A 27779-nucleotide genomic window follows, 5' to 3' on the forward strand; every position below is an offset into this window, starting at 1 on the left:
TCCCCTATTTTGTAAACGCTATAACTTAAACCAATCGATAATCGATTATTGCGATTTTTTTTTTTTATTTTTTTTTTTTATTTTTTTTACCAGAAATATGTAGAAGAATGCGTATCGGTCTAAACTGAGGGAAAAAAATGTTTTTTATATATTTTTGGGGGATATTTATTATAACATAAAGTAAAAAATAATGTGTTTTTTTTCAAAATTGTCTCTCTATTTTTGTTTATAGCGCAAGAAATAAAAACCGCAGAGGTGATCAAATACCACTAAAAGAAAGCTCTATTTGTGGGAAAAAAAGGACATCAATTTTGTTTGGGAGCCACGTCGCACGACCGCGCAATTGTCAGTTAAAGCGATGCAGTGCCGAATCTCAAAAAGTGGTCTGGTCTTTGACCAGCAAAATAGTCCAGTCTGTAAGTGGTTAAAGATACAGATTTTTTAAACATATTGCGCTAGGGGATTTTGTTTTCTTGATTACATTACATTGATTTCCTTAACCACTTGCAGACCGGACCATTTTGCTGGTCAAAGACCAGACCACTTTTTGCGATTCGCCACTGCGTCGCTTTAACTGACAATTGCGTGGTCGTGCGACTTGGCTCCCAAACAAAATTGACGTCCTTTTTTTCCCCACAAATAGAGCTTTCTTTTGGTGGTATTTGATCACCCCTGTGGTTTTTATTTTTTGCGCTATAAACAAAAATGGAGCGACAATTTTGAAAAAAACGCATTATTTTTTACTTTTTGTTATAATAAATATCCCCCAAAAATATATAAAAAAACATTTTTTTCCCTCAGTTTAGGCCGATACATATTGTTCTACATATTTTTGGTAAAAAAAATCGCAATAAGCGATTGATTGGTTTGCGCAAAAGTTATAGCGTTTACAAAATAGGGATCGTTTTTTATAGCATTTTTATTAATAATTTTTTATTATTTTTTTATTTTTTTTACTAGTAATGGCGGCGATCAGCGTTTTTTTTTTTTTTTTTTTTTTTTTTTTTTTTTTATTGTGACTGCGACATTGTGGGGGACCCATCGGACATTTTTGACACATTTTTGGGACCATTGTCATTTATACAGTAATCACTGCTATATAATTGCAGTGATTCCTGTGTAAATGACACTGGCAGTGAAGGGGTTAACAAGTGGGTGGCAGTGTAGGGGTTAAGTGTTCCTAGGGGTGTGTTACTAACTGGGGGGGGTTGGGCTTTTATTTAGTGAACACTGATCTCTGCTCCAATCACATGGAGCAGAGATCAGCATCACTAGTTGCTAGGCAGAAAGGAAAAATGCTGTTTACACGGCATTTCCCTTATTCGGCCGCTCCGTGAGATGATCGCGGAGATGCCCGAGGCGATCGAGTCTGCGGCACCCACGACCGGACTCACGGGGGTCCCGACCAACGCGGGAGCGCGCCGCCGCCGGCGCGCTCCCGATGGCAGGGCGGCATTGAATATTGGACGTACCTGCATGCCAATATGCCTGTCCGTGCCATTCTGTCGACGTGCATCGTCGTGCGCTGGTCGGGAAGTGGTTAATTATTATTTTATATCTTATTTCATGTTTATTTAATTCCTTTCCCCATGTTTATTTTATTTATATCCGTATCCATTTTCATCTTATAAATGTCCAGTAGTAGCTATGAAGAAAAAGTATGAAAAGATAAATGAATGTTTTGGAACTTATACCAAAACACACATCATACTTCTATTATTGCCTCAGGTACACATAGATTAATACTACATACTATACACATTCAATTGATCCTAAATAATCTGAGATGTTATATATGAGTTTTAAAACTTACTCAGTCACTTTTCAAATTCACCTCCCTTAAAGATTTATTTTTACTCCTGCTTTTACAGGGCCAAGTGCTATTTTGCCCCAGTGTTTCTCCCAGCCCACTCAGAGTTGGGGATTTTAGGAGCCTATTTTTTCCACCCATGGCAAATACATCTACAAGTTATTCTCGACATCATCCAATTTTCTGGGAACCTTGGAGATTAAAGCGGTTCTTCACCCTAAAGGGGAAGTTCCGCTAATCTTATCCCTCCCCCCTGAAAGGTGCCACAATCGGCACCTTTCAGGGGGGAGGGGGGTGCAGTTACCTGGATACTCCAGGTAACTGCACCCACTTCCACCCAGACCGCTGCAGACCCCCGCAGACGCTCCGCCCCCCCCCCCCCCCCCGTTGTGTTCTGGGAAACACACAGTTCCCAGAGACACAGCGGGGGACCATAAGAGACGCGCAGCGCGACTCGCGCATGCGCAGTAGGGAACTGGGCAGTGAAGCCATCATGCTTCACTTCCCGATTCCCTGACAGAGGATGGCGGCGGTGACAGCAGCGAGACGAGCGATCGCTCGTCATCTGCCGCCGACATCGCTGGAACCTGGGACAGGTAAGTGTGATTTTATTAAAAGTCAGCAGCTGCAATATTAGTAGCTGCTGGCTTTTAATATTTTTTTTTTTTAGGTGCAGCTCCTCTTTAAGGGACCACTCCCATTGCCTGATCTGTCCTGTTGCTTTTAATGAAAAACAGCATGGAATGTAACACTTCTCTTTGATTTGTAAGTACACTATCTAGAGATTTCTATAATGTTTATCAATATATGCAATTACTCTCATGTCCTAATATTCTGTTATTTGTGTTTTTGAATAGAAATGTGCTTTTTGTTATATTTACACCCTTGAGGAAGGAGACGTTCGGTATTCTGAAACGCGTAGGGTAACGAGATTTATAGCTTACTGCACTTAAATTGCTTTTCTATGTAATGTTTTTATGATAGTTTAATCAATAAATTTTGTTTCTTATCTATTTTTCATTTTCTGTACGTGTCTCTGAAGTCTACCACCACAGGGGTTTCTCTTTGCTAGCATTTGTGTAGGTCTCTTCATATATACGTCAGGCTACTGTTACTGACGTATGACCACAAACAGAAGTCTCAGGGCTTGAGTAAACGTTGTGTTGTTAGTATTATGGCAACAGTTTCTGCAAAGAATTATTTATTTCTTTGTTTCGTAGACTGTATATGAGGGGGTTCAACATGGGAACCACTGTAGTGTAGAACACTGTTAAGATCTGTTCCAGTAGGTCATAGCGATCTGATGGTGGGGTCATGTACACAGCTGTACCAGATCCATAGTAGATGGCCATAACTATGAGGTGGGATGAGCAGGTGGAGAAAGCCTTTTTTTCTGCCATCCTTAGATTTAATTCGTAGTATGACCCTGATAATCTGTACATATGATGTCAAGTTGCAGACGACTGGACAGAGCCCAAATAGTAAACACTCTATATACATTACGATGTAAAACATTTCAGTGCCACCGCAGGCAATGTTGATGAGAGCTTTAGCATCACAGAAGATCTGGTGAATGGTAAAAGAAGAACAGAAGAACATTTTTAAGATGGAACTTGTAAGCAAAGATGAATTTAAAAAACCACTGATCCAGATGACCATTGTTAATAATGTGCAGATTTTCTTGTTAAGTATACGGTGATAGTCTAAAGGGTAACAAATGGCAACATATCGGTCATACGCCATTATAAATATAATTGTGATCTCAGTAATGCCTGATAGAAAAATAAAATACATCTGGATAAAGCATTGTGTGAAGGTTATGATGTTATTCCCAGAGAGTAAAATGTAGAGAAGTTTTGGAATATTAACAGTTGTGTAGCATATATCAATAATGGACAGGTTGCAGATAAATAGATACATCGGGGTGTGCAAATGGAAATCAAAACATATCGCTGTAATGATAATGAGGTTTACCAGAATTCCAATGAAATAGATTAGGAAAAAGAAGACAATGTTGAATATAAACAGTTTATTGTCAGCTTTCATGAAGAATGGTAAAATGTAGAATTCTAGCATAGATTTGTTGCTTTCCATAAGATATTCCTATAATAATCTGCACGGCTTTTTTTTCAAAGAGTAGAGTTAAAAAGATATAAAGATTTTTTGTGCATACTTGTACAGGAATCTGATGAGGATTATTTTGATTATCTCTTAAATTGAATATATAAAGTTGAAATTCTCAACATTCAGGAATCAGTCCTCACCATGGGGTTACGCTTCTAATCAGGTAAGGTGATGAAAATGTAAAAATCAAAGCAAAATACATTTTATGACATTTTACTATTATAGTCTAATAAATGTATAATAACCAAAGCATTTGATATTAATGTTGACGCGTCTGAATAACTGCCCCTGCATGGGCAAAGGTTTGGCCCCTGTGTGGCATAATTGTGTATGCTAATGAAGAATTTAATAAAAAAAAGATTTTGCAAAAAAAATAAAAAATTATCTTGTTTGTAAATCCTGTAGAACCTCAGGTTTTATCCTTCCTAAAACCATAACATTTCAGTACCATTTTCTGAAGTTCAGAGTGTGACAATTTTTGTAAACATACATATCTAAAAAGAGAGATTTCCCCTTTAAAACAATCAAAACATAGATATCTTTATAAGATTTTTTTTAGTACTTGCTGATGCAGTGTGTATATGATTATATATATATATATATATATATATATATATATATATATATATATATATATATATATATATATATATATATATATATATATATATATATATATATATATATATATTATATATATTCCTGATGCCATACTCTCCCCCAGCAAATAAACATAAAGTTATCTTCAGAGGAGCTCACAGCCAGCTAACACAAAGGCTAGTTGACATGTGTGGTGTCCTTTGGATCACAAAAATAAAATGTTCAGATTCATACTACTGTGGGATGCAGAATGAGAACACTTAGTATTTATGTCAACATAATCAGAAAATAAGTCTATCATTAGTGTTGGGTGAGCGGTTTGGATCGAGCATACATTTGGCCCGAACGTCAACTGTTCGGCAAGCTCCCAAATTTGCGCTGCATAGTGTACTCTAACCCCTGATTGGGCAAGGCTTTGCCCAATCAGGGCATAGTGAATAGTTGGTAGAGTGGGCTGGGAATCCAGCTGCTGCATGCCTGCATGCCTAACAATGGATGAGTTATTAGCTGTCAATGGGCTTCCCTCCTGACAGCTGAATGAAAAATAAACCATTGTCGCCAATAGAAAAATGTGAAAAAAATGGCGTGGGGTCCCCCCCATAATTTATACCAGACCTTTATCCAAGCATGCAGGCTAGGCAAGTGGGGGTGAGCGAGTGCCCCCCCCTCCTGAATCATACCAGGCCACATGCCCTCAACATGGGGGGGTGCTTTTGGACAGGGGCACTCTTCCTCACAACCCTGGTCTGTGGTTGTCGGGGTCTGGGGGCAGGGTGTTTATCGGAGTCTTGAAGCCCCCTGTAACCACTTAACAACCGTGCTATAGTCGAATGATGGCTACAGCGCAGCTCAATAACTCATGGTATGCCCTCCCAGAATCGCAATCCCATGTGCCCCCTGGAGCATGCACATGGGAGTATCTGTGACCGCTGGGTCCCGATCACAGTAAATGGCCATTTACAGGGGCTGTTTACCACCTGATTGCTTTGTCAAATGATGGAGCGATCACTTGTAAACAAACCAGCGTCTTGTCTGGTTCCTCTCTCCTCTCTCTGTGCCGATCGGTACAGTATGAGCGGAGAAGGGAGAGATCGGGTGCAGTAGCACTGTGGGCTTGATCTTTAGTGCCCACAGCAGGAATCCCATCCTTACTCACAGCCATCCATACTAAACCATCCATACTCAACCATCCGATCCACCCCCATCCATACCCAGCCATAACCAGCAATACCTAGCCATACCCAGCAATACCTAGCCATACCCAGCAATACCTAGCCATACCCAGCTATACTCAGCTGTACTCAGCCATACCCAGCCATCACCATTCATGCTCATCCATGCCACTACAGTGCCCGACTGTGCCCATCAGTGTCTCACAAGAGTGTAATAGGTAGTCAAATTAGATTTGACATTTATGCCCCTAGAAAACCTGATGGTGCTCCCTGCATGTTGGGCTTCTCTATGTGGCCTGGCTGTGCAAAATCTACCACATGTGGTATCGCCGTACTCAGGATGAGTAGGAGAATCTATTTTGGGGTGTAATTTTTGGTATTTAAATGCTATGTGTTAGAAATATTGTATAAATGCACAACTTTGTGTAAAAAAATAAATAAAACAAAATGCATTTTTATTTTATTTCCACATTTTTCCAAAAACTTGTAGAAAAAAATGCAATTTGCCTTAAAGATTCATTAGACTCGTTATGCCTTAAAGATTATACTCTGGGGTGTTTTCTTTCCAAAATGGGGTAATCTTCTGGGGCGTTTCCATTGTTCTGGTGTTCCAGGGCCTTCAAATGTTTAAGAGGTAGTCAAGAAATTGTGTAATTTATGTTTCTAGAAAGCCTGATGGCGCTCCTTGCATGTTGTGCCTCTGTATGTGGCCAGGCTGTGTAAAAGTCTCACACATGGTATTGTCATACTCAGGAGGAGTAGTGGAATGTGTTTTGGGGTGTACTTTGTGGTATGCATATGCTGAGTGTGAGAAAAAACCTGCTAATATGACAATTTTGTAGAAAAAACAATCTTGGTTTTGCAAAGAATTGTGGGAAAAAATTACAACTTCAAAAAACTCACCATGTCTCTTACTAAATACATTGGAATGTCTACTTTCCAAAAAGGGGTAATTTGGGGGGGTATTTATACTTTTATGGCTTGTTAGGTTCTTAGGAATTGCGATAGACCATCAGGTGTGATCAATTTTCAGAGATTGGCACCATAGCTTGTGGACTCTATAAATTTCACACAGACCAAAGATTATAGACTAATTTGGGTTATTTTTACCAAAGATATGTAGCAGTATAAATTTTGGCCAAAATTTATGAAGAAAAATGACTAATTTGCAAAATTTTATAACAAACGAAGAAACATTTTTTTTTTTTAAAGAATTTTCAGTCATTTTTTTTTTTTCTTTTATAGTGCAAAAAAAAAAACAGCGGTGATTAAATACCACCAAGAGAAAGCTCTATTTGTGTGAAAAAAAGGACAACCATTTTATAGGGATTTGGTGCTGCATGACTGAGAAATTTGTCATTTAAAATGTGAAAGCACCGAAAGCTGAAATTGGTCTGGTTAGGAAGGGGGTTTAAGTGCCCAGTGGGTAAGTGGTTAGCAAGGGGGGCTCCCAGATCCCAGCCTTCCCCTATGTGAATGAGCATGGGGTACATTATCCCCCTACTCATGCACTATATAAAGGAATTTTTCATTTTTATTGTTTCACTTTAAGCATCATTAAAATCACTGCTCCTGTAAAAACTATCCTTTTTAAAAAAAAAAATTATAATTTTGCATTTAAACATGTCCCCCAAGGCAGTACTCGGACCCCCATGCCCTTTTTATGGCCAATATAACACATAACCCTTATAAACCCACATAAAAAATGGGGACTTTTGATTTTTTAAGTTGGGGTTCCATAGACTTTAATAGAGTTTGCAGCTTGGGTCCAAACTTTTTACATGTTTGGGAGTTCTGGTGCGAACCGAAGCAGGGGGCGTTTGGCTCAACTCTGTCAGTGTGGCATGACAAATTAACTAACATAATATTTTATTTTCAAGATTTACATTTTTTAATTGAATCCAAATAAAACAAGCCTAGCGTTCTTTTTTTATTTCTTATTTCTTATTTTTATTTATCAGTTTTCCTGCCTCTGAATCCTTTTAAATCCTGCACCCTGTTCTAATATTTCCTTTGCATGTGATTTGGATGTTCAAAATAAGCACCTTTCTAATAAACATATTTGTTCTAAGCCAAGTGAGCCTACACTTTTTCCAAAATTAACAGCCTTTATGTGTATTATAAATCAACCTCCAATATACGCTATTGCCCTATTACCATTAAGTTTGTGGTGGGTATAAAATTGTCAAACAAATAGTGGTTCCCTTCATATGCACCAGCAACCTACTATAGGCAAATGAGAAGCTCTAACTGAAAATATGAACATATATGAAGAACAACCCTAGGGCTTGTAAAGTCCATTTCACATCATTTGTTTGCAAAATGGTACCCTATGTTTAGGATGTAAATTTGATGTAAGGTAATTTACTATATTCAAATTGGTGTAGAAGGTTTGTTTTACTCTTTACAGATCCATTTCAGAAATTACCACATAAGGGAAATGTTTTCCTGATGTAAAATGTGTGGTGTATAGATCAAAGCACTGTCCTTTGTCCTGTGAATAACACCAGTTCTAGAAATCTCACAAAGAAGACAAATGTTTTATTAACAAAAATTGTTTTTACTTAACTTCTATTTGTTCCTATAATAACGTATTAATCATATGTTATTCCTAACCAGTCCCAATCAATTACCCCCTTGCTTTCTTAATTTAGTTATTGTTTTTATCAGAAAGAAAAAAAACATTTTTTTTAAATGTTATTTTAAAGGCCTTTATTAACATGTACATTTTATTTTGCTTTGTAACAAACATTATTTTAGTGGTATTATCAATTGGACAAAGTATAGATTTAAATGTTTACTTTTTATGCAACTTAACATTAGTTGTTTGAAGCCTATCACTAGTTAAAACATTAACGTTTTCTTTTCTTATGTATTTTTGCCTAAAGAGGCAAAAATACAGAAGTTAATGTAAAATATACAGGTAATTATGCAAGAGGATATAATCAAGCAAAAGACTTGCCTGTTCACTAGATAAAAACAACAGACGGTATACATTACTTACATACCATAAGTAATAATAAGATTATTAATTACTAAAAGAACTAGTTGCAAAAATGAAATATTCATAAACATACATTTTTTTTGTCTACTGAATTGAAAATAATATTATTTTTAGGGCCCTAATATGTATAAATAAAGTATATAAAAACAAAACAAAATACATTCCCTTTAAATCTTAATTTTTCTATCAAACCTACCTCCTGATACTCTTTAAAAGAAGCGAACAAAAGGTACTTGTAGTACCTTATTGGACAAAAAGCCTTTTCTTTGTATTGCTCTGATACACTTTTACCTGTGCTACTAAGCTTTTGACTTCAAAGCTAAAGATTACCCATTTTCTGACACAAGCATCTGGTGCTGCCTGTTGTTGAGATACTCAATGGTGTCACCTAAATATTTGAAATTAAAACTAAAACTAAAAAATTAAAACTACTATACTTTTTGAAAAAAGTATGTGTCTTTTTAAACATCCCTGTGATTGAAGACCCACGGTGACTGATGAATGTGTTTATATGTAAAGGGGTAGCATATTGTGAATATAGCAAAGAGTGAAGCCGGTTCACTTACCTTTTTGGGGATTCTGGGGGAACATCAGAATTACCTAGAGGTAACTCATTCAATACACAGAGAATACACAAACTCTAGAGCAACATGAGCTTCTGTATCTCTTCTTAGGCACCAAATGAACACAGGGCTATTTTATATGCTTCTGCTCTCTGCAGTTACTCTGAAACAAAGGGAAGCCCTAAGGGAAACACCAATTACCATCAAGCCAAACTAAAGCCACCCTCCTGAAGTTTTTCTCCCCTGGCATAAAGTTTTTTATTTCAATCTTTTTTTAACCAGGTTGTTTGACATTCAGTGTGTAGCAGTAATATAACTAAATTATTTAAAATATATAAACAATGAAAAGTGTGTGTCTATAGCCATTTTTCTCACTTTTGGATCGTGTAAGGAAGGTTTAGATGATAGAAGACAAATAGCGCACAGTCCTAATGTTTAAAAACATTTGTTATAATGCAAACTGTAGCAGAGATCTGATCTTACATGGACAGGATGCTTAGGATGGTTACTACTCTAAAATACTGTTTATATGGCAGCATATTTCATGCATACTGCCCCTTTCTCTAGTCTATATATCTAAATTATTTGTGGCTGTTGATGGCAATATTGCTAGTGGGACAGGGACCATATAGTTATTCTTATTAAGGATATAAAACACGATCTTATGGAAATGATCTTTTCTTGTTTAAATAATATAAATGATTGGAAATGTCAACAGGCAGGTTAGTAAACCATTGTATAGGATAGGATCAACAGCCAAAAATGCTAACAGAATAAAACTACGGTGTAACACATCCCCCTACAAAGCAATGATTAGCAAACAAGGCCTGTGGTTAAAGTGGAGGGCCACACTGAAAACAAAAAGATATTAAAAATTACAAAAAAATCAAAAAAAAAAAAATCAAAAAAAATTTTTTTTTTTACTTACCAGAAATGCCTGTTGCTAGGCACATAATCCTAATCTTCCTCTTCCTCCTCCGCGGAGATCTTCTGTCTTCTCTCCTCGTCGCGACGTCTTCTGGGTAATGGGTCGCGCTGTGTTCTGGGAACTGTGTGTTCCAGAACACAGCGCGTCCCATTCAGAAAGTGCTGCGGGACTCGCGCATGCGCAGTAGGAAACGGGCAGTGAAGCCATAAGGCTCCACTGCCTGTTTCCCTTAGAGGGAATGGTGGCGCCGGGACCCGAGAGCCGAGGGACGGGTCGGCCTCGGGCGGCCGACATCGCGGGCGCCCTGGACAGGTAAGTGTGTTTATTAAGTCAGCAGCTGCAGTGTGCAGCAGCTGCCGACTTTTTTTTTTTTTTAAACGGCCCTCCTCTTTAAGGAACTCATTGCTTAGGCCTCTAGGGAAGTGCCTGGAGGGCACCTAGTACTCTAGACTAGTAGCGTGCCAAAGGATCCAGGAACCAAGCAGTTGCACATTCTGTGATGCCTCTTAGTGGTAAAGTAGGCATAGCTTACCTTTTGCATACAAGATTAAAAAAAAGTATGGGCATTACAGTACATCAATCATGGTATTGCCAGTCGAGATGGCTAGGCCCCATAGAAACCATATTTAGTTTGTTAACTACTTTAACAGCAATACTATTGCTTTCAAGTTCACACGAATGACCTTCTTTAATCAGTGTATTTGGAGTCACCGTAAAGCAAAATGCCCAACAAAAACAAACTTGTTTCAGGCTTGAATTACTTTTGAAATGAGTTGGGGACAACAACATTTTTTCATGTTTATATTTGGCCCTTTGGAGGTCTGATAGGTGAGTTATTGCCACCTAAATGGAGCGAGGAACCTTTGCTAATGCAAAAAAGTATTTACAGTGAAGTGAGGGAGAGCTTTAAAAATTAAACATGGTAAGATACATGGGAGATACCTTAAAGCTACATTGTGGGGTTGATTTACTAAAGGCAAATCCACTCTACACTGCAAGTGAGTATACATGGGTGTAATCCTGTATATTGTGGTCGTTCAGGTGCTTATCTAATAGTTTTTTGAAACTATTGATGCTCCCCGCTGAAACCACCACCACAAGGGAATTCCACATCCTTGCCGCTCTTACAGTAAAGAACTCTCTACACAGTTTAAGGTTAAACCTCTTTTCTTCTCATTTTAATGAGTGTCTTATTGAACTCCCTTCCACTGAAACGTTTTATCCCTATTGTGGGGCCACCACTAGTATGGTATTTGTAAATTGAAATCATATCCCCTCTCAAGCATCTCTTCTCCAGAGAGAATAACTTCAGTGCTCGTAACCTTTCCTCATAATAGCTAAGATCCTCCAGTCCCTTTATTCGTTTTGTTGCCTTTCTTTGTACTTGCTCCATTTCCAGCACATCCTTCCTGAGGACTGGTGCCCAGAACTGGACAGTATACTCCAGATGAGGCCGGACCAGAGTCTTGTAGAGTGGGAGAATTATCATTTTATCTCTGGAATTATTCCCCTTTTTAATGCATTCCACAATCCTCCGTTATTCCACAATACTCAGGTGCTCCCAATACTCAGGTACTCCACAATACACACGCCCCCACTAGACATGGTCAGTCAGTTCTTTGATTGTTTATGACCGTTCAGCTCCTGCTCAAATGCCTTTGCAATCTGACACTTGCAGGGCTTGTCAGTGTCTATGGTCTCCCCTGGTCAGTCAGCCTGTTACTGCTCCCCTGACTGCCTGTCACTTACCCACTGCAGTCTGTGGCTCACTTACCTGCCCCTTCTCTTGGTCAGATCTGTCCCTCACAGTCCCCTCGGTTTCTCTCCCGGTCCTGTCAATGGGGTATGGCGCTGTCCTCCATCACTCCCGATGGCTTCTCTCAGTCCCCCTGGGTCACTTGTCTCGCTTCTCCTGGTCTCTGTCTAGGGGGGGTTGATCCGGTCCCCAGCTCCCACACACACACACACACACACACACACACACACACTCTTTACAGATACCACGCTGCTCTGTGGATTTGCGCCAAACACAACGGCACCACAGCACCACCTAGCTATGTTTAAGAGTGGATAATCACTTAAGTGAATAACAATATATAAAAATGTGTGGCGCTTCCTCAGAACACAAACAAATAGTTATTAATATGACCTACTACAATCAAAATGTATATCTGATATCTCTAATAGTGTAGAAACAAACCAGGAAAGAAAGAAACTTCATAAATAATACACACAAAAAAAAGTCCAATCACCATAATTAAACGTAAGCAATATATTGTGGAAAATCTCTTCCCCCTCCCGTTTATTTAAAAATATATTGGCTATGCTAGGGGCATATCTTGTCCCAATAGCCACACCTTTTATCTGGTTAAACAATTCTCCTTGGTGCCAAAAGTAATTATTTGACATAGACATGTCCAGTACTTCCAAAATAAACTAAATGTGCTCCTGTTTAATGTCTGTAAATCTATGTAATGCCCATTCAGCTGCTTTCAATGCATCGGCTTGTTTGGTGTTGGTGTACAATGACTCCACATCTATATTAACCAACAGAGTGGAGTCATCAACCACTTGTTCTTGCAGCCAGGTCATGATATCACAACTATCTTTGAAGAAGGCTTTTCCCCTTGCTGCTAATGGTTGGAGATATATGTCTATTTGTAGTCAGTCTTCCCTCATGATATCGTAAACCCTAACTACCAAGACCTGTGGTGTGCCTCGGTCTCGCTGAATGTTACGCCTAAAAGAGGGCATACCCTGAATGAGAGTAAGCTAATGTGTGTAGTGAAATGCAATTAAATGAAAATATGGGGAACGGGTGGGTGGGCAACCGGAAGACGAGCCGACGAAGGAGCTGTAGGAGGAGGAGGGATATATACTCCCTCAGACTTCTCCTACTTGTAGTCAGAGTCTTCCCTCATGACATCGTAAACCCTAACTACCAAAACATGCGGTGTGCTTCGGTCTCCCTGGACGGTATGCCTAAAAGAGGGAAAAAGACACAAGATAGGTATAGTATGAAGCTTTAATTAAACATAATATTTAATCCAATAACGTAGCAAACGCCCTTCTAACCTCCATTTGAGTTTCGGGAATATACCTGCTGTAGCAGGATGACCTCCAGCGCTCCATGTGCTTGATGATGTAAGACGGGACCCCCGGTTTGGAAGCTGCCCCAATTCTGAATGAATGTCCCGAGAAACGTCTTGGATCCATGCCTAATCTGGTGAGTAAAATCCTTACATATGAAATGAATTGTTTAGAAGTAATAGGATGGATAGGGAACAGGAGCAGTGGCCCACCAACAGGAGTTGCTACAAATAGGTTGCAAAGTGGGTCCAGAACTTCCACCGGGCACCAGGCGTTGTTTATTTGGTAGTATATCACCACAAACCCCTGACCAGTTTGTCTGTTCTTGTTGTTGGGCAGCTGTAACTCATAGTGCTGAGGGAATCTGGTGAGTCTACCTCTAAGTAGAAACGGAGCATGACAGCTGGCTTGAGACACTTCCCCGGGAAGGAGGAACCCAAAGAAACTAAGATAAATAGCAGCCTTGAGCACTATGCTAGGACCTGTACTGAAGGGAGAAGACAGTATGTCCGACAAACCACGGAAAATCTGAGCAGTGATAAGTTGCTGAGATAACTGAACTTTGCCCTGGGTTCTCTGAATGCCCCTGAGTATGGCTTTCAGCGGGTGAGTGGCAAAAATGGATGCACTGTCAGGCATCTGCAGGGATCTGAAATGTTGAATCCCCGATTAAATATGTCTTGATGGTACTTGCAGCTAATGCCAGTACACTGTGACAATACGCAGGGAAAGACATGACATAGTTAATGTCCTCAGGGTGATTGGAAGGGTATAACGACGTAAACCTGAGGAAAGTCTTCCAATTCGTCGTGTATGCTTTTAGTGTATTCCTGGACAGCGACCTATTGGCCAGGTCGACCGCCTGCACCCAAAAAGTTTTTAGTCCATGACTAACAGTGAGTAAGGGGGGACAAGTTGACCCATCCATTCCGCCTCCTGATGCTGTAAGAAAAAACGAGGCATGTTGAGACGGGATAAAGCATCAGCCACACTGTTGAGATCCCCACTGATGAATTCCCCCTGAAAATGAAACTTATATGTCAAACCCAGCCAGGTCAACCTACACATTAAAAGACATGATCAGGGGGACCCTGATCTGCCTTTATTGATAATTTTAGCCGTGGCCAAATTATCCATGAAGAAGATGACTGAACTGCCTGACCAAGCTGGACCCCCAAGTCCAAGTGCTGCCAAAATTGGATAAATTTCAAACAAAGCTGAGGTGAGGGCAAATTTAGGCAGGTGGAAAACTTCAGGGGGTCAATGGCTGGCCAACCATTCTCGGGCCAAAGAGGGCAGAAAAACCGACTGACACGGCGTCCGAAAAAACACTGGGGGAATTATCCATTGGCTGGGGAATGAACATAGAGATGCCATTCCAGTCACACAGGAACGGATCCCACATGATCAAATCCGCTTGGGCATCTGCTGATAGCTTGACCGCTGTATCAGACTCATGATATTGAGAAAGAAGAGCCAGCAACCTTGACACAAACGCCCTACCCTGAGGGATTTTTCTCATAGCGTGATTAAGCATCCCCAATAGCGACTGCAATTCCTGCTTGGAGCATACTGGTGAACGGACAAACAGATGAATGGTCTGGCGTATTCTGACCAACTTCTCCAAGGGAAGGCTAGCCACCATGAGATTGGCATCAAGCGTGATCCCCAAAAAAATGATAAATTTTGTTGGACCCTCCATCTTATGTGCAGCTAGAGGGACATTTAAGTCTGCAAACAGTCCTGTAAGGACCTGCAAATCCCTGGGTGGTTCCTCTGGGTTTTCCAAAAGTAAAAAAATCATCCAGATAGTGGATTACCCTCTGACAAACTTTGCATTTGTCCAAAATCCAGTGAAGGGCCTGGGCAAAGGTATCAAACAAGTAAGGGCTGCTTTTTGACCCAAATGTTAACCTGGAAGCGAAATAATACTGCCTGCGCCACGAGAGAGCCGGACCAATGGGAAGTAGTTTAAACGCATCAGCAATATCAGCCTTGGACAGCCAAACACCCTGCCTAACTGCACCATATGCTGGATTGTCAAATCCACTGATGACTATTTTAGAGAGAATTCTTCAGAGGGGATGAGTGAATTGAGACTAGGGATATGAGATGAATGAGACACGGATAAGTCATAAATCGAGCGATATTTATTTGAAAATTTTCCACAGACCACCCCGATGGGACTGACCCTCCACATACAAAAAGGTGACGATGAAAAATGTCAAAGCAGGAACCCTTTGGACACTTCTGTCTGCAGCAACTTATATAAACTAATATACAATAGCAGGGAAATTCTTCGCTGACCTCAAATTGTTGCACTCGAACGTTTCGGTAGGATGAGTGATAAGTCCAGTATGAAAACCTGAAGAAAAACCTTCCAGAAAAAATCGTCTGAACCCTGAGGATGGGTGATTTTCCAGATAATCCCCAAGCAAAGAGATATTGATTTGGCATAATCATGACATATTTAACGGCTTGACATGACAGGCGGATTTGGGGTAAGCTCTGAAACAATTCGCACAAACATGCAACAACCTGCATTGGTTGTAATTGCACCCAGTGTGATTGTAATTGTGGCACAGCTGGGCTTTACCCAGATAACGAATAGGTCTACCCATTTTGTCCACCTGGTCTGAACTACCCGAGGAACCACCAGCCACCTGTTTGGAGGTCCCCAGTTGGCTGGAGGACTCAGTTTGGACATCAAGCTGTGGTGTGTGCTGATGACTGGCAGTTGGCACAAACCGGAGACTTTTGGTTAGCGAAATGCCTGCAAAATAGTTCCATGTCGATATTGCCCCAACATGTCACCACCTGAAACTGAGCCCAAGTAGCCACTACCTTTGCTGCAAATGAACAATGATAATCATAAAAAGTGAAACCACAGTACTTGTGCGCCAAATCCACCACCTTATGCAGGTATAAGTCAAACTCTTCCCTCCTACCCAGACTGACCGAACATACAACGTCTCTGAAGGTGCCAAACGCTAGTACAAATTCTGGCACACTGAGTTTGCGACTGAGCCTGGGATCCTTAGTCTTGAGCACCACCGACACCTCTCCACAAGCAAAAGATTTGTTCTCAGTAACATCTTGCTATTAGTAGTGAGGCTAAGTTGACATCCTTTCCTTCTAAAATATATTTTTTTGATATTGGCAGGAATGAAATGGGCAGGGGACCCGGAAGGCAATATTGCCAACGGCGAAGGAGCTGCCGAAGGTAACAATAGGACATTACCTGTAGCCGGGCTTGGAAGAACCAGAGCTGGGGGTGCAGCAGGCACCCCCAAGCTGGCTGCTGCTGCTGCTGCACTGACGGAGCAGGCTTCAATAACCTCCATTCTATCCTGTAACTGCAGCATGGAGGTCGAGAGTGTATTTAAAACTGCATGTATCTGAGTCAAGGAATTATGCACCGAAGCATGCTCCACGCTGGTAGATGACAGCGGTTGAGAAGGAGCTGGAAACAATGACCTGAAAAGTTCAGCTTTCCTAGCCGTGACCGGGAAATAAATACCCCTCTGATGAAGCTCCGCTATCAGCCTAGGAACTGTCCAATTCCTCAAAGAAGTTAAGCTGCCATGCTCTGAAACCCTATGAGGGGTAGGTGGGATGAACACAAATTCATCGCTCTCCGATACGTAAGACATAACGATATCTAAGAAGAAATTAACTGAGAGGAATGAGAATGACACAACAGTACCACCAACAACACCCCTAGGTGCCTCGCTAAAAGATGACAGACCAACAGCGCGTAAAATGAGGTTGGTTGGTCACTTATTAAGGTGTATGGAATGATTAAGCCCGAGAAACTTGCAGCGCAAATACAGGCAATTAACAACGAACACTACGATACCCACAGACCGTGGTTGGTAGATATGAATGATGGTGCGGTGTGTGAGGTACAGGCGAAAAGATTGTGGTCCAACAATCAATTAAAAATGTAACCTCAGCCTGTACGGATCTGTAGACGTGACAGACCCCATGTAACTAAACTACCTAGCACCCGTAATGAAAAGCATTCCCATGCACCTTGCAGAAATCCTGACCTGAAATATATCACAAGTGACTGAAGTGAACCCACCGGATGTAACAATCATGAACAGAAAATAATGCAAATCAAAAAGAACAGCTGAACAGTGCTGTACTCCAGTGATGGAGGTCATGCATGCCCCCAAAGGTATGACTGCAGTCAACTTGTGATAATCAGCAAGGCCCAGAATTGGCATGCCATTAACATACAAATTGACATAAAATGACAGATAACAAGATCAAACCTACAATGACTCGTCAGATCGTACCCTTGACAGATCGCAGATCAATCGTATGACCGATCGCCCGACAGATCGCAAGATCACTTGCCTGATAGATTGCAAACTTGATCACATGAAAAACACCGACTGACAGCGCGATCGATCGTCTGCAGGTCGCAAGATCCACTCACGCGATCGAACGCACCACCGCCGCACAATGAAAAAAGCGAACCATGAAACACATCCGACTGCCTGCCAATGTAGCATGACCACACGATCGGTCGGGGCAACAGATAGCAAGATCGATTGCAAGGCCGATCGCCGACCGGAAAAGTTAGTCATGCAGACCCAACACCCCCCGCTAGCAACACCATTTAATGGTTTTTATTAATTTATTCATTTGATTGTGTGTTATGCTATTTGCATTATTGCACATTTGCACGTATTTTTTTATATATGGAATTGATTCTTATGTCCTTTTTGCTATTTACATTATTGCACATTTTACACACAGGTTTTGAAAATTATTGCACTTTACTAATTATTATTGTATATGGACTAGATTGATTTACGTTATATACTATATATTTTTTGGGGAGTTCACATTTATTGAGACCTGTTCAGGATTCACTTAATATTGAGGTAGCGCCACATAAAACACCCCCCTATCCAAACTTTGTCATCTGGTTTTTATCTATAGCGTCCATTTTAGCATGGATGAAAGATTGATTCATTCTACGTTTTGTTTTCTGCAATATTCACCACGTCTGTTTTACACACATTGGCTATAGTCTGCTTTGCGGCTATCAGGAGTGTAAGAACTAATTTGAATTGTTTCTGATTCAGAAAGGCTGGTTTTAAATTAAAGAGAGCTATAATTGGGTCTGGAAAAATTGGACGATCAAAAAATTTTGTAATTATCAGATCTTTTTCCAAAATGATTGTACAATTGGGTAATGCCACCAGGTATGTATATAGGTACCTTTTTCTGGACAGCCACAAAAGCAGAGGCCAGTTTTGCCTGTTGAGAATTTGGCGATTCTTGCAGGAACCAAATACCAGCGTGTGAGAACTTTATATGATGATTCAGACGCCAATATATTTATAGAGGAAGATTTTGTGAAACTCCCAGGACGGGTTTCAAGCTATTTTTATGCATTTTGGGCACCTGATAGATTACTGGTATACGGGGGGCTTGTGGACATAAATATTTCACTTCTTTCTTATTCAGTATTGCAATTTCTTTGCCCTTATTCATGCATCCATAATGTTTTTTCTTTAGCTTCAATGAAGGGTCACCTTTTACATTTTTATAGGTGTCATTAGCTCCCAGAATTCTCTACATCTCCACCTCATAATCAACCTTAGTTAGAATGTCCCCCCCCCCCCCCCCCCTTATCTGCTGGCCTAATAACAAGTCTTTTTCTTTTCCAATTCCTTAATGGCATATATCCCTTTTCCATTAGTCCTATTATTTTTAGGTTGGAGATCTTTTATTTAGTCTTGCAGCATTTTTTTAAAAACCCCCTACATATTTATGGGTAGTTGATTTAAGGTTAACAATAGATTTATTAGTAAGATTTCTACGTAAAAAAAAAAAAAAAAAAAAAAAAAAAGTCGGTTCCTCTTCTTTTTTTTTCTTCAAACTTATGTTCATTAAAACATTTTTTTTTTTTAATATTGATCGCTTCCTTGCGAATTTCTCAATATCTATGTACAACTCAAATTTGTCTAGAAATGTGGTGGGTGCATATTTAAGTCCCTCCATTAATATTTGTAGTTCTTCCTGTGAAAATTGAATGCCTGCAAAGCTAAATAATCCTTATTCTAAACTGCGCTTTTTTTGTTTCTTGCGCCCACCTCTACATCCTCTTTTTTCACTTTCTTGGGTGTTGTGGTGGGCAGTGGGGCTTTTTGGGGGCATGGTATGACTCCTGGGATGGACGCTAGGCATCTTTCCAGCCGCTCCATTCCCCCTGTCATTGGTATTGGGGTCTATAGTAAGGTCTTAAATAGCTCCTCCCTCTATTTCCTTTTCATCTTTGTCCTGTAAAGGGTGGATTTTCTCTGTATTCATTATAGGTATCCACGTTTCTGTCTCCTCGTGGAGACACTCCATAACCATTATAAAAATGTGGAGGGAATCTAGCTCTATTTTGATACTTCACTGGGGATCTCTGCCTCAGAGGGGAATACCTGTTAGATGTACTCACATAAAGTGCTCATTGTTATTCCTCTGCTGGGTGGGTTGATTGAATCCTGTATGCTGGGGACCCCCCTGTTTATTTAAATCTGAGTAATTTTTCTCCCATTTTTAAGGGAGCATGTCTGACCTCCTGAAACCCCCTATCGTCTTCTGGTGATGTCTCTCTAGATACAAGGATATAGGAAGTGCATCTGCAACATACTCCTCCATGGCCTTATCCTCCAAGACAGACAAAGGGTAAACCCGGCCACGAGGGCATATGGCACCAGGTTGAAGGTCAATTGCCCAATCATAAGGCCGGTGTGGCATGACCTTTGCCAAAGACATCGCTAAAATCGCGGTACTCCTCCAGCAGGGAGGAGAGTGAAGAGGGGCACAGGACCTTGGCTACCTTCTGAAAGCATGTCTCACTGCATTGTGGTGACCAGGAGAGAACCTCAGCATGGAGCCAATCGAAAGAGGGGTTGTGCCTCTGTAACCAAGGATAACCAATAACCAGCAGAAACAACTTGGAATTGGATTATCTTGCAGTGAAGAGCCTCTACAGCCATGGACAATGGAACCATCTCATGACTCACATAGGCAGGCTGTAGAGATCTCCCGTGAAGAGCCTCAATGACAAGTGGAGTGTCACGCAGCTGCAGCGGAATCGAGTGCTGTGGCACAAAGGCAGCATCAATGAACAGGGCTGCAGCCCCAGAGTCGATTAGAGCCTGTATCTCGATGAACGACTCAGCCCAAGAAAGGGTTACCGAAACCAGGGGCTTATCCTTTTGAATAACTGGGGATAAAACAGCACCACCTAAGGTCTGTCCATGACAGGACCTCAAGGTTCTAGCATTCCCTGGATGGGTAGGACAAGACTTCAAAAAGTCACCTGCCTGGCCACAATAAAGGCACAAACTCTGGAGGCATGGGAGGTGAGGGAGGCACGGGTGGGACTGCAAAGCTCGGAGGCAAACTTACAGGAGGCTTCCGCAAGCACTTATTAAAAGAAAGTCTCTCTGAGTCTGGAGACTGGAGCATGGCAAACGAGATCAAGCTCTCCAGCTCAGTGGTTATATCTCGGGCTGCTATCTCATCCTTGGTGGAATCCGAGAGAACATGAGAAAAAGCAGCCACAAGGGCCTCATTGTTCCAAGCAACCTCTGCTTCCAGAGTACAGAAATCAATGGCGTAGTCGGCAACAGTTCCCGTACTCTGTTTGATGGACATAATGCACTTGGCAGCAGAAACGGAGCATGCGGGAATGTCAAATACCCTTTTTAAAGGAGGCCACAAAGTCAGGGTAACTCAAGACAACAGGTTTTTGCATCTCCCATAGAGGGTTTGTCCAGGCCAAGGCCCTCTCAGAAAGCAAAGATATCATGAAACCTACTTTGCTTCTGTCTGTGGGGAAACGCCTGGGGCAGCATCTCAAAGTAAATCTCAACCTGGTTGAGAAACAATCTACATTTAACTGGATTGCCCCCAAATCGCTGGGGAAGCGGGGCAGAACCAGACATACCTCTTATAGAGGTAATACTCAAGGCGGCTGCCTGCACAGAGACTGGTGCAGCAGCAGGGATGGCCTGCAACTCAGGTTGTACCAAAGCAGTCATAGTGGGGGAGTCCAGGTGAGCCGTGTGACTCTGGAGTGTTTGTAACACCATGGCAAACTGATCCATGCAGTGATCTTGCTCATCCAGTCTGGAAAAAATATTACCAATAAGTGGATTGACTGTATCTTCTGAATTCATGGCCTTCGCCTACTATCAGAAACCATAAACCAGACCGAGACAGAAGTACAGTAAAATCCCACTTGTTTATTAATAAAAATAAAAAGGCAAATAGAGTAAGCGTAGTCAAAGCATAGCCAGAGTCCAGTAATTAGATCAGATAATCAGCCAAGCCAGAGTTCGGTAACCAGATCGGGTAATCAGCCAGGCCAGAAGTCAGGGATCCAAGTAGAGAAACAGCAAGCAGGATCTGGAGCCAGAAGGGATGTCAGCAAAGCCAGTCTTTAAACATAAACGCAGGAGATGGTTTCTAGTGATGGGACCAAGGCGAAGGCCGGTATGAAGTGATCTAGTGATCCTTAAGTAGGCAGGACTGACGAACGGATCCACAACAGCTGGTAAATTGTGGAGAGAGATGAGAGCTGGCAATTAGCTGACAGCTGAGCGGCCAGTTCAGAGAAGGAAGGGCTGAGCCAGCCCTGACATCTATTAACCTCTTTTTGTAGATTGTCAATAAAGGTTTTTGAGATAGTGATTGGGAGAGTTCTAAACAGATATAATAGTTTAGGTAACAGAGTCATTTTGACATGGTGACTCTTCCCAAGAAAGAAGTTCAATAGGCACTCCAGACTTTAAGCAAACCCCGAAGATGGGTTACAAATGGTGAATAGTTCACTACAAAAATGGAAGATAACTTTGGTGTGATGTAGATGCCAAGATGAGGTATTTTATCAATGGACCATTGGAATGGAAAGGACCCTCGGAGTGTCTCACACTGAGCAGCAGGTATATTGATTGGTAGAGCTGTAGATTTTGTAAAATTTAGTCCAGAGATAGAGGCAAATTTAGATAAAATGGAGAATAAATTGGGGTTGAGTCAAAGAGAGCATAACGTCATCCGCATACATGCAGAGGTTGAAGTATTTCAGGTGTGATCAATTTTCAGCTTGTCGACTCTATAACTTTCACCAAATAATATACACCGAGTTGGATTATTTTTTACCAAAGATATGTAGCAGTATACATTTTGGCCAAAATTTATGAAGAAAAAGTACTAATTTGCTAAATTGTATAACTGAATTTTCGGTCTTTTTTTCTTAGCGCAAAAAATAAAAAACCCAGCGGTGATTAAATACTATTAAAAGAAAGCTCTATTTGTGTGAAAAAAGGACAAACATTTCATATGGGTACAGTGTTGCATGACTGACTAATTGTCATTCAAAATGTGAACGCACGGAAAGCGGAAAATTGGTCTGGTTAGAAAGGGGGTTTAAGTTCCCAGTGGGTAAGTGGTTAATGACCAATATCGGTCTGTAGTTTTGTGGGAGTGAATGGTGAATAAGTAATTTCCCTCTGGAAATGATCACCATTAAGAATTTTGTTAAACACTGTGGTTAATCGTGGGGTTAAAATGGAGGCATAATGTTTATAGTAACTGGCAGTAAACCTATCTGGGCCTGGAGCAAGCGGACGTTTTAAGGATTTGTTTTTTCCCAGTATTTCTTCCTCTGTAAAGGGAGTGTTCAGAGATTCCAGCTGAGAAGATGACAAGGAAAAAAGAGGAAGAGAGGTTAGCCAATTGAGTGATGCCTGTGAGGGGTGGAGGAGTGGTGATGGGCAAGTAGGGTGGAAAAGAAGTTTTCAAAAATGTTAAGGACATCCTTAGGGAGTGATACCAAATCACATGTGGCATGGTGGAATTTATATAGATGGGGGTATGCAAGGTATGGTTAAGTTTACGGGCGAACATAGAGGATGGCGTATTGCTACGTAAGAGTAATTTGGCTTTTGACCATCGGAGGGATTCTTCCACTTTGGCTGATAACAGGGTATTTAACTCCAGCTGTTTCTGAGATATTAGCTGTCTATTTGATGGTGTTGGGTTTCCAATTGTGGTAGTCTTTTTTTAAACCTTGAGGCAATACTGATGAGATGGCCTCTCAAAACTGCCTTGTGAGCCACCCACAGAGTACCAGGGGATATATTTTGTGTGGCATTTAAGGTAAAGTACTCCTGGATAGCAGTAGAAATAGCAGTAGAAATTTATTGGCGGATAATGGGATCTGTAAGCAGAGAGTCATTTAAATGCCAAGTCTAGGAAGTGTCTTGCAAACCAATTAGAGTAGTAGATAATTTGGACTACATACCATAACATTGTAACCCTGGCAAAAGAATTATGGGGGTGGGAATAAAAGTCCTTAGCTCCGGAGTTATGTGAATGCCAGGCATCAGTTAATTGTAAAGACTGTAGTGTTCTGGTCAGTGATTTAGGGAATGCTTTCGAGAAAAGAGAGGCGGTGCTCCTGTCTATCTGGGGGTGGGCAACAAGGTTAAAGTCACCGCCTACAAACTTAGGCGCTGAGGAATATCTTTCAAGGATTTTAAAAAAGGCTGTAAAAAAGGAAGTAGAGAACATACACATTCGCAATTGTAAAGTTCCCATCCTGCCACCAGACCCTTGATTATAAGTAATCTGCTGTCTGGTTCCATGTAAACGTTTTGTACTTCACAGGAGAATGTGTTCTCTAACAATATAGCTACTCCTCTACACTTTGAGTACAAAGTATAAAAAGCCAGTTTGTACATTCTGTGAAAGTAGGAGGGATGATTATTGGAGGCAAAATTAGTCTCTTGTAGTAAAATAATTTGTGCGCCCAACCTTTTATAACTTGCAAAGGCTTTCTTACGCTTGTGGGGAGAATTAAAGCCTTGCACATTATGCGTAACGCATGTAATCACCATAGATAAGATGAAATTCTGTTAGGTTCATCTGAAAGATATAGTAGGAAAGGCAATGACTTATAAATATTCTCCACCACAAAGGTAGTGCTCACCAGGGAATCTCATATAAAGAGGGCAGCATTGTGACCATAATAATTTAAGCTTTGACTGATATGCTTCAGTAACTTAAGAAACATGAACATAACCATAAACTGTATAACCAGAAAAAAAGTCCAGCAATCTAGTTGTGTGCTGGTTCAATTTAGGGTCAGGATGCAAATAGCATAATCCTAAAACATAAAAACGTAATATGTAAGGGGCGTAGGAGCGCCTAACTCTAGGAGTCATATCCATAGTTCTAAAAGAAGTCAAGATATGAGCGGAGTGACTTCGACCTAGCATCGAGGAATTAGCATCCACCTTCGCGGAACTAGCCCACTGAGCCTGAAATATTTACAATATGCAGGCATGTCAAGAGATCAGGTTTTTGGGGACAATATATTGCAGTCTGTTTCCATGTATAGGGGCCAAATTAAAACCTCTTAGAGTGGAAGGCGTTCAGGTACAACTCCATTACCAACTAAATGATGAGGTTTTTTTTTTTTTAAAAAGCATCAATAAGTCGTTAGGTAGCAATGTAGGAAAATACTCAAGTGTCTTGGTAAGTTCTGTGATGGAGTGATCCTACCATCTGTTCATTATGTTTATTGGCAGTTCTAGGAAGTAAGAAAAGATATTATCCACAGGCTGTAGTATTCTGCAGGGAGGAACTTCCAGAAATGGTCACTAGGTGGAGCTCTGACATCAAGAAGCATAAGTGTAAGGCAGACAGTTATAGTGTCAGGGAAAGGAAATTGAGCCATCTTGTGCCAATAATAAGCAGCAGTGTCAAGTCCTTGGTGCAAGCGCGGATTTCTGAGAGGGCGTCCCTTGCAGCTAAGTGCAGCAAACCCCTGGGAGTGAGACAGGGAGTACGGTGCCAAAAGGTACACGGATTTCTGGATTCTGTTTGCAGGGCAGCTGGGGTGCGCTGGTAAAGCTGATTGGGCAGTTGGTTGAGGAAGTATCCCCGTGGAGCAACCAGGAACAAGGTCAAGCCAGGCCAGGGGTCATACACAACAGGATCAGTCCAAGAAGAGGTACAATAGGATTAACCAGGAACAGAGTCGGTAGCCAGGCCAGGAGTCAAACACTGTGCGGACAAATGAAGGTACAGGTGTGGAGACTGGAGCATATTCAGGTCCAAGCTGGAGGTTGGTACAGGTGGAGAGCAGGAAGTGTCAGGCAAGCCGAGTAGTCAACAGGAATCAGATACAGGCAGCAGGTACATGGGATACAGGAAGCTGACGACAATCCAGCAACCTGCATGCATCTGCAGCAGGCTTAAATAGGCCAGAGGGCTCCAACAACTGTCACTGTGCGTGCCGTAGCGCACATGCGTGCGCCCGCCGTGGTCTCCAAGCAGTCAGTACAGGCCCCTAAAGCAGCAATCTCTTGTGACAGGGTATTTGCTATAGATAGATTCCAGACTTTTATCTAAGTCCTCTTTTGTGAGAGGAGCTGTGTACTCACTGTCCTGCAGAGGTGCGGAGGAGTCCTGCGAGAGCTGTGATGAGGGCTCCGGCGCCATCTTGTTAAATGCTAAATCTCTCCTGAGTCCACAGCAGGTAGTTAGTGAGAGACTTCTGCGCTATTCCCTTGGCCTTTTGTTTCTTCTGCGACATGCACAGCCTGACCCTGGGGGTGTTGGGGGTGTTTGTGGTGAAATTCGCAGAGATCTGGCCCCAGGATGCAGGCTTAACAAACCGTGTGAGTAGTGTGGAGCTACTCAGACATGTAGCCGATCCCACGGGGGTCGCACATGCGCGCGCCCCCCCACATATCCTATCTATTATACGTAAAACAAATAATAAAAACCTTGGAGACAGAAGTGGAGGGGTTTGTAGTTAAGTATTTTGGAGGGTTAGAAAAAAACATACTTCCCAATACAGCAATATAATATACTAATAAGTTTAATAGGTAAAGAAAAGAAAATATGAATGAGTATGTATGGAAAAAAATATGCAACAATCTAGTCCTAATACAATACCAGTTTTATCACATAACGTTGATACTGTTTTACAAATGTCACCAATTAATTTACTCAGAAGATCATAAAATCCAGGTGGAACTGGATGAATGAACTAGAATGAATTACATAAAATACATTTATAAGAGTTAGTCATTTTTTATGTAATCCCTTGTGTTTTATGCAAAAAAGGAATATTATGAAGGCAATTTTAGAATATTAGAATCAGGGGATAGGACATTCTCATGGGCCAATTAATTGCAGCAGGAATTGTTAGAAAATGCTGCAAGATATTGATAATTAACCTCAGAGAGACAGTCCTTTTGAGAGTTTTTGTTTCCCCAAGAAGGCCAATGTTTTTCCTTTTTTGTTTTCATTAACCAGTTTCCTTACTGTAAATCATCCTTGTACTCTGTATTCAAGATATATTTTTTCAGAAAAATATTTTTCTTTGATTTAGAAAGTTAGTTTTAGTCTTTTGGAGGTTAGCTTGATAAAATGACTCAAATGCATTAAGGTAAAAATGCGTAGACAATAAATTGATCTACAGTGAATTTAATGCAAACACATTTATTTTCTATGACAGATAATACTCACCATCAAGTCATAAAGATAAATGTATTAATAACAAAAAAACAAACAGAGATACACTTGCAATAAAGAAGTGCTATCCCAGAACTTAGGGTAAAATGGTTGCAATTGTTTGGCCTAGTGGAGTGCCAGAACTGCTCCAGAGCTAATGCACATACTGCACCCTTCACTCCCCCCAAAGCACCTTGTCCCCACGTAGATGGGAAGAAGGGCCTCATCCCTACAACCCTTGCCCGGTGATGGTGGTCTGTGGGTGGGGGGCTTATCTGAATCTGGAAGCTCCCTTTAACAATGAGACCCCCAGGTCCCAGCCTCCCCGTGGTTATTGGTAACGGTGTACAAATGTACCCCTACCATTTCACAAAGTGTCATAGTGGTAAAAAAGACAAGAGGCAGCTTGGGACAAGTCCTTTATTAAAAAAAAAAAAATGTCCCGCGGTATAAAGTTAACGCCGCCCGACGGACCAAAAAAAGCCGCAACCGAGCTGCAACCGACTCCATGGGAGGCTCCTGCAGCCTGATGCGTTTTCACGACAGCTTTTATATAACCAAGGGCGGGGCCACCCGGTAATGTAACTGGGTGACTCCACCCCCTCTGCTTCCCCGTGGCATCAGAGAACAGTGGGGCCACCCAGTGACGTAAGCGAGTAAGGCCGCCTCCCTTTGACACCACGGGGTAGTTCTTGTGCCATCAGAGGGGACGGAGTCACCCGATTACGTCACCAGGTGGCCCCGCTCTCAGTTATATATGAGCTGTAACAGCAAAGACGTGTCAGTCGGTGGGAGCCTCCCATGGAAGCGGGTCGGCTGTGGCTGTTTTTTTCTTTTTCGGTCCGTCGGGCGGCATGAACTTACACTCTGTTTCTTGTCTTTTTACCATATTGACACTTTTTTGTGAAATGGTAGGGGTACATATGTACCCTGTTAC

The 27779-nt window shown here is 41.3% G+C and overlaps 1 pseudogene across 1 annotated transcript; it reads right to left on the minus strand.

Annotated features, from left to right (window-relative positions):
- Positions 1-2187: 2187 nt before the first annotated feature.
- On the minus strand, positions 2188-9412 carry LOC143924988 (olfactory receptor-like protein OLF4; annotated as a pseudogene). The gene is made up of 2 exons (XR_013261923.1): positions 9277-9412; positions 2188-4089 (listed from the first exon to the last, which is right to left on the minus strand). The product of XR_013261923.1 is annotated as an olfactory receptor-like protein OLF4 (transcript).
- Between the last annotated feature and the right edge of the window lie 18367 nt (positions 9413-27779).

The sequence above is a fragment of the Lithobates pipiens genome, unplaced genomic scaffold, assembly GCF_037356315.1.
Source record: "Lithobates pipiens isolate NorthernLeopardFrog02 unplaced genomic scaffold, aLitPip1_a1.2 Scaffold_22, whole genome shotgun sequence".
Classification (NCBI taxonomy): Eukaryota; Metazoa; Chordata; class Amphibia; order Anura; family Ranidae; genus Lithobates; species Lithobates pipiens.